The sequence below is a fragment of the Rhinolophus ferrumequinum genome, chromosome 18, assembly GCF_004115265.2.
Source record: "Rhinolophus ferrumequinum isolate MPI-CBG mRhiFer1 chromosome 18, mRhiFer1_v1.p, whole genome shotgun sequence".
In the NCBI taxonomy this organism is placed as follows: Eukaryota; Metazoa; Chordata; class Mammalia; order Chiroptera; family Rhinolophidae; genus Rhinolophus; species Rhinolophus ferrumequinum.
In genome coordinates, this window is record NC_046301.1 from 54,275,907 (window position 1) to 54,293,675 (window position 17,769).

The following is a 17,769-nucleotide window of genomic DNA, read 5'->3' on the forward strand; positions in this document are numbered from 1 at the left end:
CTGATAAGTCTAGTACCCACATGGCACCCTACATAGTTGTTTCACTATTATTGAGTATATTTGTTTTTGATGTCACGTCTGTCTACTCAGGAGCTATCTACTGGTGCATAAGCCAGAGTGGATAAGCTTCACTTCAAGCTTTACATTAAAACAGGCATGTTACTGTCACTGAAAACTGTAATAGTTTCTCATAATAAAGAGGAGAGATCACCTTTCCTATCTATATACTCAGCTGTAAGCATTTCACAGTCTAAGTTCTCAATACAGTTTAAATATTTGTTTGGGAAACAAAATAAAGAAAATATAACCTCCATACGTGTAGTTCTGCCAAATTGCATTAATAAAATATATTTAACTTCTCAGTTTAAATTATGAACATTTAGGTCATGTCTTAACCAAGAATCAAAGGTCTATTAACAACAATTTTCCAAACAAAGGGAAGTCTGTTCAAAACAAGTGAATCTCAATCTCAAATAAAAATAAAAACAATATGCATACTTTTAATCTAGTCATTTTCTCCATTCTAGCCATAACATTTGTTAAACTATTGTGAAGTCTGTATTGAAACTACTACACAGATACTTTTATCTAACCACTCTGCTCTATCCTGGATGCCCTGACCTCATTGAAAATAATCTCTTTTCTAGACTTAAACTATAATTCATTCACTCAGTTACTGTATTATTGAGATTGCATGTCAATCATTTGCCAAGGTTGTGCTTGGCACTTAGGGTCAAAGAGTAAATAAAATGCATAAGGTGTCATAGAACTTTCATTCTATTAGGTGAGGAGGAAGGTTAGTAGGAAGGAAGGAAGGGAGAAGGGGAGAGAGGGAGGAAAAGAGAGAGGGAGGGAGAGAGGGAGGGTTGGACGTATTAAATATCATTTGAAAACTATATAAATAAAAGTAAAGTAAGGGATTAGAGAGAAAGAGTACTGTTTTATATAGGCTAATTGGAAAAGACTGTTGAATGTGGAGACAAAAGAGAGACTAGAATGCAGTGAAAGGACAAGCCATGTACACAGCTGTGGTGTGATTGGGAGGAGACAGTGTTATCAGGTAAAGAGAATAATGAGTGCAAAATGCCTAAGTCAGGCGTGTGCTCCCTTAGTCACTGTAGCATGGAGGTGCTCACAAGTAGATTCTCAGGCCATTATTTCCCCTTTTCCCTCACTACCGTTCTCCAGAAAATCTGTTCCAATTTTTATCAATTGGGGCTGTATTCATAATATAGCTGCATTAATAAGTTTAAATAATAATAAAAAATACCACCATTAGTTGTTCAAACATTTTATCTATTCCGTTTTATTACAAATAGTGTTGCTTTAAAATCAGTAAAACCATTAAATTTACTCTATTAAATTGCCTTCCTACTTGGAATGGAAAAGGTATTGTACATTGACATTGAAATCACTAGTCTTTATACCTAGAATATATTGGATAGAGAAAATAATATCAAGCTTTAAAAAAAAGAGAGAGCCCAATTTATCTATACCTGTTTCAAACTCAAGCTGCACCTGTTTGCCTCAATCAACAACAAAGCACAAAACACTTTATTTCACCCTGCGCAGAAAGCATGGCTTGTATCTAAAACAAACAATTTTAATTATCGCTGGTATTTTTCTGATTCCTTGTTTCTAGAGAAGGAGCTAGTTAGCATGGAAAGGTGATATTGAGGTAACCACACAACTAAGCAGATAACAGTGTCTGACTTAAGGAAGGGAGTGAGAAACCACTCAGCAACACAGCAAATCCTGCTCACAGAATGAGTGTTCGTTACAGGAGACAGGCTAGTGTGTTAGGCGATCTGTTAAAAGATTAGGAGATTTGAATTCCATTTTTTTTCTTTTCCTATTTAATTCCTTACAATAGCCCTCATTGTGCATATTGTTTAAGAAATGTTTTACATCTGAACATTATATAGAAAATGAATGTAGAATTAAGTAAAATGGACCTCACTCTTAACAGAAAAGAGAAAAAAAAAAAACCCACAGGACTCAGAATATAATGATCTTATGTGCATTCTGGTTCCGAGTAAATTGAATAAGAATTTCAGGTTTTGATTTACATTCTCTTTGTGTAAGAAAGTGTGGCATGAGATGACCTCAGACCATTTCACACACTTTAATGAATGAGTTCTGCATGCATTTTGTTTTATCCCTTTGCATGGAAAGTTCCTGAAATAACTTTTCCCAAGGAATGTTTTGGGAAAATCGGCAATTCAAAAAAGTAGGAGTGCAAGTGACCAACCAATAGAAAACGCTCTTCCACTCACTAGTAAATAGAGATAGAAAATTGATGAGATCATTTTCAATATTTACAAATATGATAGGTTGAAAAAAGCGGCACCACAGTTTCCACAAGCTTGTCATGAGAATATCATGCTAAGTGAAATAAGTCGGATGGAAAAGGTCAAGAAACATATGATCTCACTCATATGTGGGATATAAAACTGAAAGCAACAAATGAACAAGACAAACAAACAAAAATTCATAGGCACAGACAACAGTACGGTGGTGACCAGAGGGTAAGGGTAAAGGGGGTCAAATATATGGTGACAGAAGGGGATTTGACTTTGGGTGGTGAACACACAATGAAATATATGGATGAAAGCATTATAGAATAGTGCATTTGAAACCTATATAATTTTATTAACCAATGTCACCCCAAAAAATTTAATAAAAATTAAGATTCAAAACTTATTGATAAAGACTATTCCCTGGGAGTATAAAAGGATATATTTCTGGGGGAAAAATGGCATTCAAGTCAAAAAGTTAAAATGCATACATAGCCTTTATTGAACAACTCCAAGTCTAAGTAGAGAAAATATAAAATAATCCAAACTCATCAATAATGGACAAGTTAAATAAAATAAATTATTGAAAAAAAATGAAAAGACGTTTACATGAAAAGATGCCTATTTTGTAATGTTAAGGGAAAAAATAAATTATAAAATACCATGTAGAGATAATATACTTAATTGCAAACTTTAAATATCTGTGGAAGTAGATATAGGGAGGCATGCGTACGCATGTGCATGTGTGTTGTGGTTTTAAATTTATTTAAAAACATAAATAAATATGTTTTGTCACTGTTTTTTTGTGGGATTTCAGGTTACATTCACTTTTTCACTCTTTTTATAAGGTGTGTATTATTTTTACACTCTGAAAATAATTTAAGGGTATTTTGTGAAAGAAAATTTTGAAAGTTATGGTGAATATTAGCTTTGCAAAGTAATGTCACGGAGCAAAGAAACACATTTGACCTAGTATTACCCAATTTTTCCCTAAAATACTTAACCAGGAAACCCCATTTGACATACTGCCTATAGGGAACATGGTCTGAGAAACACTCTTTGAAACTTCCACACCTCAGTTTTTGCAGCGCTGCCTTACACATTCCCGGTGGAACTAGTAATAACATGCATATGAGTAAAATATATTTTGGTATTTTATTTTTTCTCTCACATTATTAACTATTATTCATAATACTGTATAATTATTATTTGTTTTTTTTTTAGCAGCAATTTGGCTAGAAAAGAGGTACTCCTTTAATTTAAATCACAAAGATTTTCAGGGGAAGTTCAGGCTTGTTTTCTGGATTAATTGACTATGTATTATGCTAGTGAACACTTACTTCAATCAGGTATGGCAACTGTGTTTGATTTGAAAACAACTGCATTTTTTGGATGTTTTCATACCAGGCAACCACTTTGATTTTGGTTTTCAAAGCCCTTCAGTCTTAATTTAATTCTGTGATGAGACCCTCATTGTCTTTGGGAAATCTGTAATGGTTTTTGTTCAGACACTATTCGGAAGGCTAATCTCGTGGTCAAATGTTTTAACCAAGCACAATTTAGGAAAGTTTACAAGCTTTTTTTTTTTTTTTTTTTTCTTAATGTAACAGCAGATCTTGGCTCTACATTTATTACATTTTAAAAATATTTTTCCTGAATTGTATTGTATTCAGATACAATTCACTTCACCTATTTCAAGTGTACAGTTCTGTGGGTTTTGGTATCTTCACGGAGTTGTACAATGAACACAACAGTCAATTTTAGAACATTTCTACAAGCCCAGAAAGAAATCCCTTTCTCATTCATTGGTAGTCACCCCACACCCATCTGAAATTTATCTATAATATTGAAAATGACTTTTGAAAAACGTTTCTTCTTCCTGATCTTAGGAGGAAAGCATTAAATCTCTCAAATTAATCATGACATTAGCTTTGGTATTTTTATAGAAATTCTTTATCTGGTTTAGGAAGTGCCCCTGTACTTCCAGTTAGTTAGTGAGTGTTTTTATCACAAAGGTTTTGGATTATGTCAAATACTTTGTCTGCATCTATTCAAATGATCATGTATTTTTTTTAATTCTATGTATATAGTATATTACATTAATTGATTTTCAGACGTTGAACCAATCTTAGATTAATAGAATGAACCCCACTTGGTCATAATGTATAGTCCTCTTTATATATTGCTGGATTAGGTTTGCTTGTATTCTGTTTAAAAATTTTGCATCTACATTCATGGTATAATGTTACATAATTTTCTCGCGTTGCCATTCTGATTTTGGTATTAGGATAATATTGACTTTATAGACTGAGTTGGGAAGAAAACTGCTCATTTCCATAATATATAGTAGCAACTCTAAATACTGATCCCCCCAGCCACACCCCACTCTAGAGCTTTTTGTTGGTTGGAGTTTTTGAGTTTGTGTTTATTGTTGTTGTTTTGCTTATTTGTGTAGTAATTTGGCCATAGTATTTAAGTGAAATCTGTTTCCCCTATAGGAAGTGTTCAGCCTCTGATGCTGTTACTCAAAAGATTCCCTCTCTAGGGTGCATGCACTCACCCTGGCACCCCTCGCCCAAGCTTGTCAGTGGTTATGTCAGACCTTTCTCTGACTGTCTCTTCCCCTGATTTCCTTGTTGAACTTCTAATTGGTCTGCATCTATTCCTCTAAAATAAATGTGGTACCATGCACTACATGCCATTAGAATGATTTCCAGAATCTTTCATTTTTTTAAAAAATGAATTTTATCAATTGTAGCTATTTTGCTAGGTAGGGGTCCATGGACTTCTCACATTGCCATTCATGAAGTGCTTTCTTTGCAGCAAAAAGAAAAAAAACTTAATTAGAAAACACAGAAAGGAAGTGAAAGTGTCTCGGAATTTTTATATATTTGTAATATGTATGCATATAACTTATCTTAATCAAATAAACAGTTATAATAATGTAGAAATAAAGCTCAATATTTCTATGCAGAAGACTTATATAAATGAAAACAGGATTCAATTATCTGTCAAGTAACTCAACAAACTTTATCTAATAATAAAACGACACAAATGCACTCACATACATATATACATATTACAAATATTTTATTGAAGAGATTATTACAGGTATCTGTTATTTTTGCCAATCATCATCTATGTATTCTTCTAGTTCCAAACTTCATATTTTGTATTAAGGCATTGGTTTTCATCAAAATAACCTACACAGCTTTTAAAAATCAGATTGCTAGATATCACCATTATATTCTTGTTTGAGTGGGTCTGAAGTTATGGCCAAGAATTTGCATTTCTAAGACAAACTTTGAGAACCACTGTGTCAGGGAACTGCCCTTTTTCACACTCTTAGGTTCTGAGGCATATAATGACTCCAGTATGGCCAATCTGAGCATCATAGTCTCCTTCCAGAGTCATGGAAGCATGACACAGTAAGGACCAATGACACAACGAGATTTTTTTTTTTTTTTTGCACTTGGGAGAAAGATAAGTGTTCTTTTTTCTGATGAATCCTCTAACGCTAATATTAGCCTGGAGCAGGTGACACTGCCTAATAATGCAGATAGTATAGGAAAAGGGAGAGCCATAAAATGGAATAAACCTGGTGTGATAACATCATTTGGGACCTCTGAACAACCAACATCTAAATCAGGCCAGATGTAGCCCTGAGTTGCCTTGTATAAAAGCTCTTATTCCTATTTTTGTCCAAGCCATTTTAAGCTAGATTTGCTATTTAACTATATCTCATATGCTGATGTTCTTAAACTAACCTAATAATTATCATTTTTCATCATGTTCTAAAAAAGTGTGTGACTTAAAATATTAAGTATTTAAATAGATAATATTGAAATTATTTTTACTGTTAGTGTCATTACTATTCTCATTAAAAATGTTCATATTGTTTTCCATTTCCTCTTCCATTCTAGAGGTTCATAAAAAAAACAATTAAATATAATCAAATTTTTACTTTTCTAATTATGTATTATCATCACTTATATATGTATTTGAGAATTTACTGAATCCCGTTTTACCTTTTCTTAACACATATTCCATGAGGAGACTTTTAAATAAAAGGATAATGTGGTTTAAATGATTCATTTGAAGATGCAATTAGATTATATTAAAAAAGTATGCATTTCTCCAAATTCATGTTTATTTGTCTTTGAAATTATGTATCAAATTCAATTTTTAAAAATTCCTCTGAAACATGTTAAAAATTATATAAGTATATGAAAAATAATAAAAGTGGAATAAATTTTCATTTATAAAATAAAAGTTGCCTCAGACCCACTGAAATTGCTCAAGCTATGTTATGAAAAATAGCAACAGACATATGGAGGTAAAACAATGGTACCTTTTTGTGTCACTTTGTATTATAAATGACCAATTAACACTGGATTTTTCATATACATAGTGATATTACAACAGGATAAACAGCACTAAGAAAAAGCAAATCAGCAAATTATTAATACTCTTACATTTGATATTTCACAAATATTCCATATATTATTGTACACAGTTTTATGTAAATTCAACATAAGAAAAATCAATTTAGAAAAAATAATCCTAATATATAGTTGCATAGATCTAGAATTATCATCACGTTTGCACCTGGTAGGCAAATAGTAATATAAACTCTTTGTATTTCTATTATACAATTCATCTTCCTTTTCCCAATTACTAAAACAATATGTTATTATTAGAAGGGGGAGAAAAAGTTAAGACCACAAATTCATAGCCACAGAAAGGAAGCAAACATGAAATGATGGTGTGTATTTATTTGGAAAACTTTAAAAATAATTTATATAAATGACATCATTTGGTAAAGATGAATAACTGAGGCTTTAAATGACACATGGCATGAAAGAGCTTTAAGATGGACATCTCCCAATAGACTTGTTTGACTCAGAATTCACATTTGTTTAAAATTCTGTGGGTTTCTTATTTTGATTTTTTGTTGTTATTAACGTTTTTAATATATTGATGTACAACTATGTGTTAAGTATGGAAAATATTCTGTTAAAGAGCAGGGCTATTTTAGAAAATATTGAGTGTAAGTGTAAACTGTAAAACAAGTGCCTCCTATTTTAGATAAATTCTAAGTAAAGAAGTGATGCTGTGCAAAAGATTAATTCACTTTATATAAGCTTAAGCTTTTAACAGTCTATAGTTTTCTGAAGTAGAAAAAAGAGAAAAAAATGTAATAGAGAAAAGATCTAGACATGCTACAAGGGAGACGAGATTTACAATCTTTTTTTGTCTTTGAATTTTGGACAGGACTGGGTACTTTCTGTGCCTAAGTTTAATGAAGGAGATAGGAAATGTCTAAATTTCCTTCCAGCTATAAAATTCCACAACGTAATAAGATGTGCTCACTTGAACTTTCTACAATCTGTAATTTGTGGGCAGACATTAAATTCCTATAACTGATAAAGAATACCTTTAAACCAATTGAAAGGTGTTTTTGCGAGGGACATGAATATCTATTAGTTTCTAATGGTTTGTTTCTCTTTTAACCTTTTCCTCTGTTTCAATGTTATCAGGTTTAAATCCTCTGTGTCAGTGAAACACAGCCACTGTCTAGAGACCAAATTCTGTCAAAGATTTTTCATCTTCTTCATTTGTGCAATGGAATATATTCTCTTATTTTATATTGCCATTAAAAAATCGTTAGTAATGCTTGTTTTCCATTATGTAATGAGATTAAATTTATAAAATCAAGAGAACAAAATATATTAGAAATCTAAATATTTTCATATATCATGATTTTGGCCCAATGATATTGAAATAGCAAGGTTTTGTGAGGAAGCTTTGAAGTACAATATTGGAATAGACATATTAAATTGTTTCATTTTTATTAATAACCTTTGTAAATTTATTAGAAATATTGTGTGTAATATACATTTCAGTCTTTATGCTTTAAAAGTTTTATGCCATTGAGACATTTGTAGCATAATGGATGACATCCAATTTATTTCTCCTTTTCAACTGATGCATCTTCTAATAAATATATCATAATAATCTTTAAGTGTGTTAATAACAAAATAACCTAGATATTAACAGCGTAAACATAATTTCCCAATAATGTGTGTCTTGATTTAAACTTCATTTCAGTACAATGTTCTCCTGATGTGTGAAAATTAAATTTCTTGCTTGAGAAGTGAAAAATATCATGTAGCTGTTAGTAATTATAATCAATTTGTATTTATAGAAAGATTTTTTCTCTGAAGAAATTGATTTATAGACAGAAACAAATTAACTTTTGCTGAGATAGTTTTTTGATTAAATAAATGCATTAGAACAGGTGTACAGTAAGATAAGTAGTATTGTAGCACTAATTACAATATGTATACAAGTAATGTTAATTTACAAATTGGTGAGTAATAACTGTGTGTGTAAATATTTTATTATAATTTCATGTCCCTTTTCAGTGAATGATCATCCTAGTAGGTGGCTGATGTTGCTAATAAGATTATTTCATCTGCAAAGAATAATTTTCAGAACCTATTTCAGAATCTAGGAATTGGATTACCTTGGATGATGCTTATTAATTTAACAAGCTAGTTCATTCAGATTTATCTCTTTTAAGTAGTGATAATTGTGATCTCCCAAAAATTCATTAAATGTACATTTTCTTGTTTTAACTTGTATTAAAAGAAAAACACTGACTCTGGGTGGTTAACACAATTCAATATAGAGATGATGTATTATAGAATTGTACACTTGAAACCTACATAATTTTACTAATCAATGTCACTACAATAAATTTAATAAAAATTAATTAAAAAGCAAACATTTATAAACCATATTTATTCGACAAAAATATTATTTTAAGTGGTACATACATTTAGAATAAGAATAAAAGCAGAAGGGACACTTCAGTATTAGCAAATATCCTGCAATATCTCCTATTGATTTTCTTCTCTTGTTTATGGCAAGAGTTATCCTAATGCAAAAAGCATTTGATTGATAATTGTCATTGAGTTTCTGAATTTTTTTCAAGCACTAATACATCTTCAAGCTTGGATAAGTCAGTAACATTTTTAGACATCAATTCCATTCTCAATAAATTTTTTAAATAAATTGTTTTAAAGAAACAATTTAAATAAATTGTTTCTGCTCCTGAATTTAAATAAGTTTATTAAATAATTAACGGTAAAAAATAATAAAGATCACATCTTTTGTACCTACAAAATTAAACAATGACCACCTACTTTCAGAGAACTGCTTATTTTAAATTCCTTATATTTATTACTAGCCACTACATGTTCAGTTCTTAAACTACTATATATCCCTAATGTTTTTATAGATGTTGGCAGTTAAATCTCAGCAAGTGCCAGTAGAGTTAGACATTTTGTTCCTTGTCCATCCTTGTTGGGTTCTAAATTAAACTCAACTCACGGACACAAAGTCATTCATATATGTTAGATAGCCCCATAGCCTATCTAATATATATGAAAAGAGTGTAGTCCTTTCACCTTTATTAAAATATAATTACCATGATAACTCATTAAACCAATATTTTAAAATATTCTATACTACTGAAGTATACCTTACATACCTTTTGACTTTTGGTATTCACAGTAACTCTTTCGACAAGGTTGACAAGGCTTGTGTTACCTTTAATATTTTATAGGTGAGCAAACTGAAATTCAAAAGATGGGATTTGATGAAATCACAGAGCACAAAGTCTTCTAGGCATAGATCTAGAATTCAGACCAAGGTCTTTTAAATTTAAGTCAAAAGATGTTTTCCCTCTATGGTTTCCTAATATTGTACTTATGATCCTTTCCAACTTGAGCTTAGGTCTATTTAAAATATGGATATTTCTTCTATTAAAGATGTTTTTTCCTATGATTGTCCTTTTCCTAATGAGTTCTCTCTATTCTTTTAAAGTCAATAATTCTGTTAGCATTTCTAGCATGTGACAGTACATGCTAATAATGCATATAAGTTTGTATGCATTATATATATATTTATATATATGTAATAGATATATATAAATATATCTATTATATATATATGTATATATATCTATATATCTATTTATATATATATATATGTATATATGGAAAAGAAATTTCCCACACCTCATAAAAATAAATATTTTCATCTCCCCTAATTGATCATCACAAACAGATTTAATTTATTTCAACATTCATTTAATATCTACTTTGTGCTTGATGTAGAGCTACACATATAAATATAGCATAAACATCAATTTTAACATACATGTAAATTAATTTACATATAAATATAGAGTTGCAACTACACATAAGGTATACCTGTATTTGAGGAGTGTCTAACCTCTTGGGAAAGATTATTTCAAAATAATATAATTTAGAAATCTAATACAATATTTAAATATTGTAGTGGAGATATGAATAGGACTGGTAGAGTACACCCATACATAAACCCAATCTGAAGTTCAAGGAGGGCTTTCAGAAAGGATTAATAACTGTGTTTGAAGACTGATGTCTGACTTTTAAGAGTAGAGCCAGATAAGAAAATGCCAGAGGCAGCAAACAGGAGTAAAGGCACAGAGGAACAAACCTCCAGTGGTTCCTAGTGAGAAAGCAGATGGTCTCAAACCCCTGAAAGAAAGAAAGAAAATGTAGGGTAACTTTGTTGTCTCAAATGATTAACAACAGATATCAATTCTGAAAGCAGAGTTAAGCAATTTGTCTTTAAACTGCTTAGGTAAACATCAGTCTGTGTTAATACTAATACTCTTAACGAGATACCTTTTTTTTTTTTTTTTTACCTAGTTGACCAGTGCTTTTAAATAATCTTTTCTCTTTATAAAAATTGTTTATACGAAAATAAATCTTAAATTGTCTTTTTTGGATGTTAGTCCCAAGTTACAAGTTTGTAATAAAAATTCGACAAGAACAAGCAATCAGTTCTTCCAATAATTAAAAAAAAAAAAAATGGGGGGTGGTATATTGGGGCACAGTGTGTTTCTCCAGGGCCCATCAACTCCAAGTCGTTGTCCTTCAACCTAGTTGTGGAGGGCGCAGCTCAGCTCCACGTCAAGTCGTTGTCCTTCAATCTATATATAAAGGCAAGTTGCAGGGGGCGCAGCCCACCATCCAATGCGGGAATTTAACCAGCTACCTTGTTGTTAAGAGCTCCCGCTCTAACCAACTGAGCCATCCCGCCGCCCCCAAGAATTTGTTTTAACTGTCCCAAAGTGCATTTTCATAAGGTGTTGATAATATGTGGAGAGGGAATTTTTATGGTTGAATATGCTTAGAAAAATGTGGTTCAGATCAAAATTAAGAGGTTTGGGCTGCTCCTGAGAAGCTAGGGTCACAGTGCCCTAAGCAGTGATAAATGCCGCTATGCAAATCCCTTCGCATCAGATAAACATAGAAGAAAACAGGGAATGAGCAAAGCACTAAGCATTGATGACGAATGCCTTAATAATGAGCAAATGTGGCAGGAAAAAATATCTTAATATAAATGTAAGACAAATGACCATGGAAACAATTGAATCTCAGCAGGATGGAAGTGTAACAGATTCTGCAGCAGGGAATGAATCTGCTCATATGCAGACCCTGACTGGTCAAAATCCAATCCCTACTTTAGCTCAGGATTCCATAGAGCGTCAGGCACCCTGAAGAGACTCCCCAGCTATAACTAGTACATTTACCTTCGGGACAAACTGTATATGTCCAGGGAGTAATTCAGACACCACAGCCATCCGTTATTCATTCACCACAAATACATACTGTTCAGATAGCAACAGGTGCAGAAAAAGATGAGTCTGCAGAAGCAGAAGGTGTAATTGATTCTCATAAACATAGATAAATCCATTCACGAAGACCCTTTTATCGAAAAATACTGAATGAACTTTCTCCTCTGATGTGCATGGGGTTTCCAAAATTGAAGAAGAAAAATCAGAGGAAGAAGGACCACCACCTAACATCACTACCATGGCGGTACAGACTACCACCAGGCAATTCGAGATGATACTAGAGTAGCTTTAAGTCTTCCCTCATTACATTGAAGAAACTCAGGTTTGGGCATTAAATTGTTCCATTTAAAAATGCATCATAATACCTGCTGTGTATCATATACTGAAAAGTACATGTTAAAGGAGTGAGATTTGTCCTGACCACTGTCATATAATTTTGAAACATAAAACTTTTTTGTTTTACTGAATATAGAAGAAAATTTGGGGGTGCAAATTTAAAGGGAGTTTTCTTTTTCTTGCTTATATGTTTATATACATGTCTAGTAAAAGTTTAAAATTTACTTTTTGTTGCCTTTATGATGCGTGCAAACATAAATAGATATAATGTCTATATTTCATTCCTGTTGGCTTTTGTTACTAACAATTACATTTTACACTTACTAATTTAAAAGAGGTACATATGTTTTCTTAATTATGTTATAAACGTAATTCTGTTTTCACTACTTTTTAATATGTTCATTTGTGCTGGAGTTTTTCCTAGATGAGATTGGAAAAATGATTTATTTTTAAAAACTAGAGGAATTAGACCATTTTATTTCAAATTTTAAGCACCAAAAGCTCTAAATAAGCAGATATATTCACATTAAAAAATAAATTAAGAGTTTTATTTCCTATGAAAACTCACTTGTGTTTTTGATATTAGGTTGGTGCAAAAGTACGTGTGGTTTATGCAATTACTTTTAACCTTTTAAACCACAATTCCTTTTGCACCAACATAATATATAAAGGCAATTAATACATTTTCAAATACAGTTTAAAGAAGGGGAAGATCCAGAACAAATGAAGGTAAAGCTAGGTCACTGTACACGTTATAAGTCTCAATGTATTAGCCAGTAGCTGAGAACTTATGTTTTATGATGGTCTGTCCTGTGGATTCATCATGAAGTGTTACAAGGGATATACCACATCTATCAGTTGTTCAGCAAGATTGGGTTTGAGATTTTGAGAACCTATTTCATGCCTGAAAAATAGAGTAATTGTCAAATGAGAGTCAGTGTCCCACAAGACAACCCATAAAAAAGCTATCATTATAAGATCTACAAACGTGAAGGGAATAAAATTATATCAGTTGAAAGGGAGAGAGGTTGTAGGCTTTCTATTTCTAGTGGTGTTACCTGACCTCAAGGATGGTTCTGAATCTCAGGAATTGGATGATAAAATAAAGTCCATCAGATAAAGACCATCAGGAACAAATCGGGAATCAAACAAATTGAAGTTTACTAACTTACTGTAACAAGGAATATCATAGGTAGCCAGGGCATCCATAACAAAATTCTGCAGCCTGGGTGGCTTAAACAACATAAATTTATTTTCTCTTCGTTTCAGAGGCTAGAAGACAAAAATCAAGGTGGCAGCACGTTTCGTTTCTCCTATGTCCCTTCTCTTTTCAGTTGGCTCCCTCTCACTGTGTCCTCACACAGTTGTCATTCTGTGTAAAGCCATCCCAGGTGTATATCTTTCTTTTTGTAAGGATACCAGTCATACTGGATTAGGGCCCCTCCCTAATGGTCTCATTTCAACCTATTTACCCCTTTAAAAGTCCTATCCCCCAATACATTTGCATTCGAAGTTACTAGGAGTTAGGGCTTCAAAATAGAGGTCTGACAATTAAGTTCACAAACTTGTTGCAATGATGTTGCTAACCTTTTTTGATATCAGAGGGATTATTCGTTTTAAATTTGTACCAACTGGACAAACAGTTAACCAAGTTTACTATTTGGAAGTGCTGAAAAGGATGTGTGAAAAAGTTAGACGAAAAGGACTTGAACTTTTCACCAACAATTCATGGCTCTTGCATCACGAGAATACACCAGCTCAAAGGGCACTGTCTGTGAGGGAGTTTTTAGCCAGTAAACAATAACTGTATTGGAACACCGTCCCTACTCACCTGATCTGGTTCCCAATGACTTTTTTACCCGAAGATAAAGGAAATATTGAAAGGAAAACATTTTGATGACATTCAGGACATCAAGGGTAATACAATGACAGCTCTGATGGCTATTCTAGACAGAGTTCCAAAATTGCTTTGAAGAGTGGACTAGGGGCTGGCATCAGTACATAGCTTCCCAAGGGGAGTACTTCGAAGGTGACTGTAGTGATATTCAGCAATGAGGTATGTAGCACTTTTTCTAGGACAGTTCACGAACTTAATTGTCAGACTCTACAAATATACACACTTAGCACACTGTAGACGTCATTATATATTTATTTGATATAAGTATACAATATTTCAATATTTCACTGTAGGAGGATTATGGGTGACCTTTCTTATATGTAGTTTACTTTTTCTGTTTTTTCTCCAAGTATTATAAAAATTATGCTCTAAGTATATTTATAATTAATATAAAGTGGAAGCAGTAACAAATTATATATATAGATAACAATATACATTTTCTATATATACACACAATTCATTTTTGTAAAGAAATTTGAAAACACGTACCAAGAATCTTTAAAAAAAAATTCTTAATTTTTACCTTTAATTCCTATTTTGAGATTAGAGTGAGGAAATATAAAATAAGAGAAAATCTATAGTTGTGTATTAATTACACTAAAAAATGGTTACATGGATGGAAAATAAAGTTAAACAAATGTTTGAAACTCACAAACATCCATTCATTCACTGAAAAATAGCTCAAAAGAAATGTACCAACATGCTTCTGATGTGTGCTGGTTTATTTCCTAATTAGATTTTATAGCTCTCAAATTTTTTGTGATGTAGGTTTTTGTTTTGTGGATTTTCCTTCTATAAAACAGAAAACAAACAAAAAAAGCAGTAGTGCCCTAAAATGTTGCAATTCAAGTATTTAAAAATTTTTTAGTGGAATCATTTCTGTCTTCTGAAGATCATTTTCCAATGAGATACAGAGACAGAGACAGGAGCTATTTTTACTTGACTCGTGGGAGTGGAGGCAAGATTTAGGTGCTTCATTAATTGATTTCCAGTTACTCTCTCACGGAATGAGACTCTTGCTTTGACTCTCTAATTCAGTTAGATTTTTGGTCTACATCTACACATCATTACCATATGCAGTGTTACACTTTACTGAACTGAATTCATGTGAGATTTTTGTTTTGTTTTGTCTTGTTTTTTTGTTGTTGTTTTTTGTTTTTTTGTTTTGTTTTGTTTTTTAGTGCCAGAGAGGGCCTTAGAAGGAAAGGGGAGTAGAAAACAGAATCCTTTGAATCTTGCTATTTTCAGTTTTTTGCTGCCTCATATTGTTCAAACCTTTGCAATGCCACTGTTAGTGCACTGCCTAAAAATTTTACTTAAATTATTTGTAAATTTCTTGATGGGAGTGCTTGTTTTTTCAGACATTTTCTCCCGGCGGAAACTTAGAAATGTATCTGAAAGTAGACACTTTATTATAATTTTTCCACCAATTTTTTCCTTATGTGATAGAAAGGAAAACAAAACATTTGCAATAAAAACAAACTCTAATACTAATGAAGGTGACAAAATTCATTATAACTTTGGAAAATGCATATCTATACCTCACCCTTGTTCTCCCAAGAGAAAATGGCAGAGAAAGAAAGATGGAAACAAAACAAACAAAAGCAGAAAAGTTATAAAGCTCCTGCTGTTTCACTTGAAGGAATGTAGGGTAGCTCTCCATTAAGCAGATTAAATCATGAGTCATAGTGTGAATTTCAGTGGACCTACAGCTAAATAGGCAATGGAAGGACCAAGGGAGGAAATACGTTGTAGAAGGGAAAAAGAATAGCTTAGAGCTGCGACAGTATACACACAAGATAGCTAAGTGGTCCAAATACTGATATGATTAAGTAGATTCAAAGCTCAGAATGTGATGTGACAAGCATAATGCATGACATTGAGTCTAGCATCATATTCAAGTAGAGTTAATTTGAATCATAAAGCTCTAAGTACCGAAACTGAAATCTGGATTACAGATATTTTAACATATTATTTTCTTTCATAAGCAAATAATTATATAACAAAGTTTTTTAAGTTACATCTTTTCATTATCCTTGATATAGCAGCTGATTTAACTTTATATCATGTACTTATGTTTTGATTCAAAACTAACTGAAAGGATACAATTAGGAATAAAAGTGTAAATATTTGAGCCTCTATGTAATATTATATTTTACTTTATGGAATATAAGTTCTGTGAGTACAGGACTGTCTCTCTCTGTTTCAAACAAGGCATTTCTCATACCAGAAGTGTGATGTAGGATGTGCTCAGTAAATACTGTCAGTGAAGGAAGGAAGAGATCATATTGGTTTATTATTTTATTTTCTCAATGAGTTAATGTTTATTCCAAAATTTCCCTAATTCACTTATGTTATTTTCTATGTATTTCATAAATATTTATTAATAATCATTAGATCAGGCACAATACTCTTTCAATAATCACCATATTTTTGCATTTTATTATTTCTACACTTGTATTCTACTGTGCATTTACCCCATTTTCCCAACGCGAGAACCAGTGTAGCGTAATAATAACAGGTTCCTGGAGCTGGGCATGAGCTATGCTCAATTCAAATCCCAGCTCTATTGCTTAACAGCTATAGGATCTTAGGCAAGTTACACCATTGTTCCCTGCTTCACTGTTCCTAACTTCAAAATGGAATAATAATTCTAACTCATATGATTTGTGATGATTAAATAAAAACTAGTAAAGCATGGAAACAATCTGTATCACATAGTAAGTACTCAATGTATGTTAACAATTATTATCACTTGTGAAAATCATGTTTTTCTGAAACCCTTTATCCTAAATATTAACACCAGTGCTTTTGCATGCTAACTTTTATTTTCTCTACATTTTATGCTGTGAGTTTGCAACTTCTATATCATCCTTGCTCCACTACTTGTAACTGTACAACTTTGAAAAATTACTTAACCTAAGATCTAATACTGTAAAATTAGGATAATAGCAGTAGTTGCTTCAATATTTACTTGACTGTTCATTACTCAAGATAAAAATATTCAGTACAATGTCTAGCATGTACTGAGTGTTCAATAATTTTTAGCTTTTAAAGTTATTGTGTGCTAAAAATGGTCTAAGTGTGTGGATAAAATGTAATAATACCCTTCATATTACTACAACTCATAATTTATTTAGTTTTTACTTCACTGTTATATAGCAAAATCTCTCCCATAGTAATCCATAGTTAATCTCAAAATGGTGTTCTCTAACCAATTCTCTTCGATTTGTTTCTTTCTTCTTGTCACTCCTTCTGTGTATTACCTTACATTTATCTAAATTAAATCTCCTCCTATATTGCTGTTTTCCCCTTTCTCACTTTTCATCACTTGGAAACTTTTCTCTACCTTCCACTGGGTTTGCAGATTATTTTGAAAATATATCTGTAGTTCTGATAAATGCATGCTCTTCTTTCTGTTGATCAAATGCAATGATAGAACACCCTCTGAATTCAGCTCGACTCATTTAATTATGACATTCGATTTCTATGTGCTCAATGATTTATTTGTGTAATTTATATTATCAGTGTAGTAGTAATGA

At 32.0% G+C, this 17,769-nt stretch overlaps 1 protein-coding gene across 1 annotated transcript in view; it reads left to right on the forward strand.

Moving 5' to 3' along the window:
- FSTL5 (follistatin like 5) overlaps positions 1–17,769 on the forward strand; it is a 631,294-nt gene that overhangs the window by 384,203 nt on the left and 229,322 nt on the right. The window lies entirely within an intron of this gene.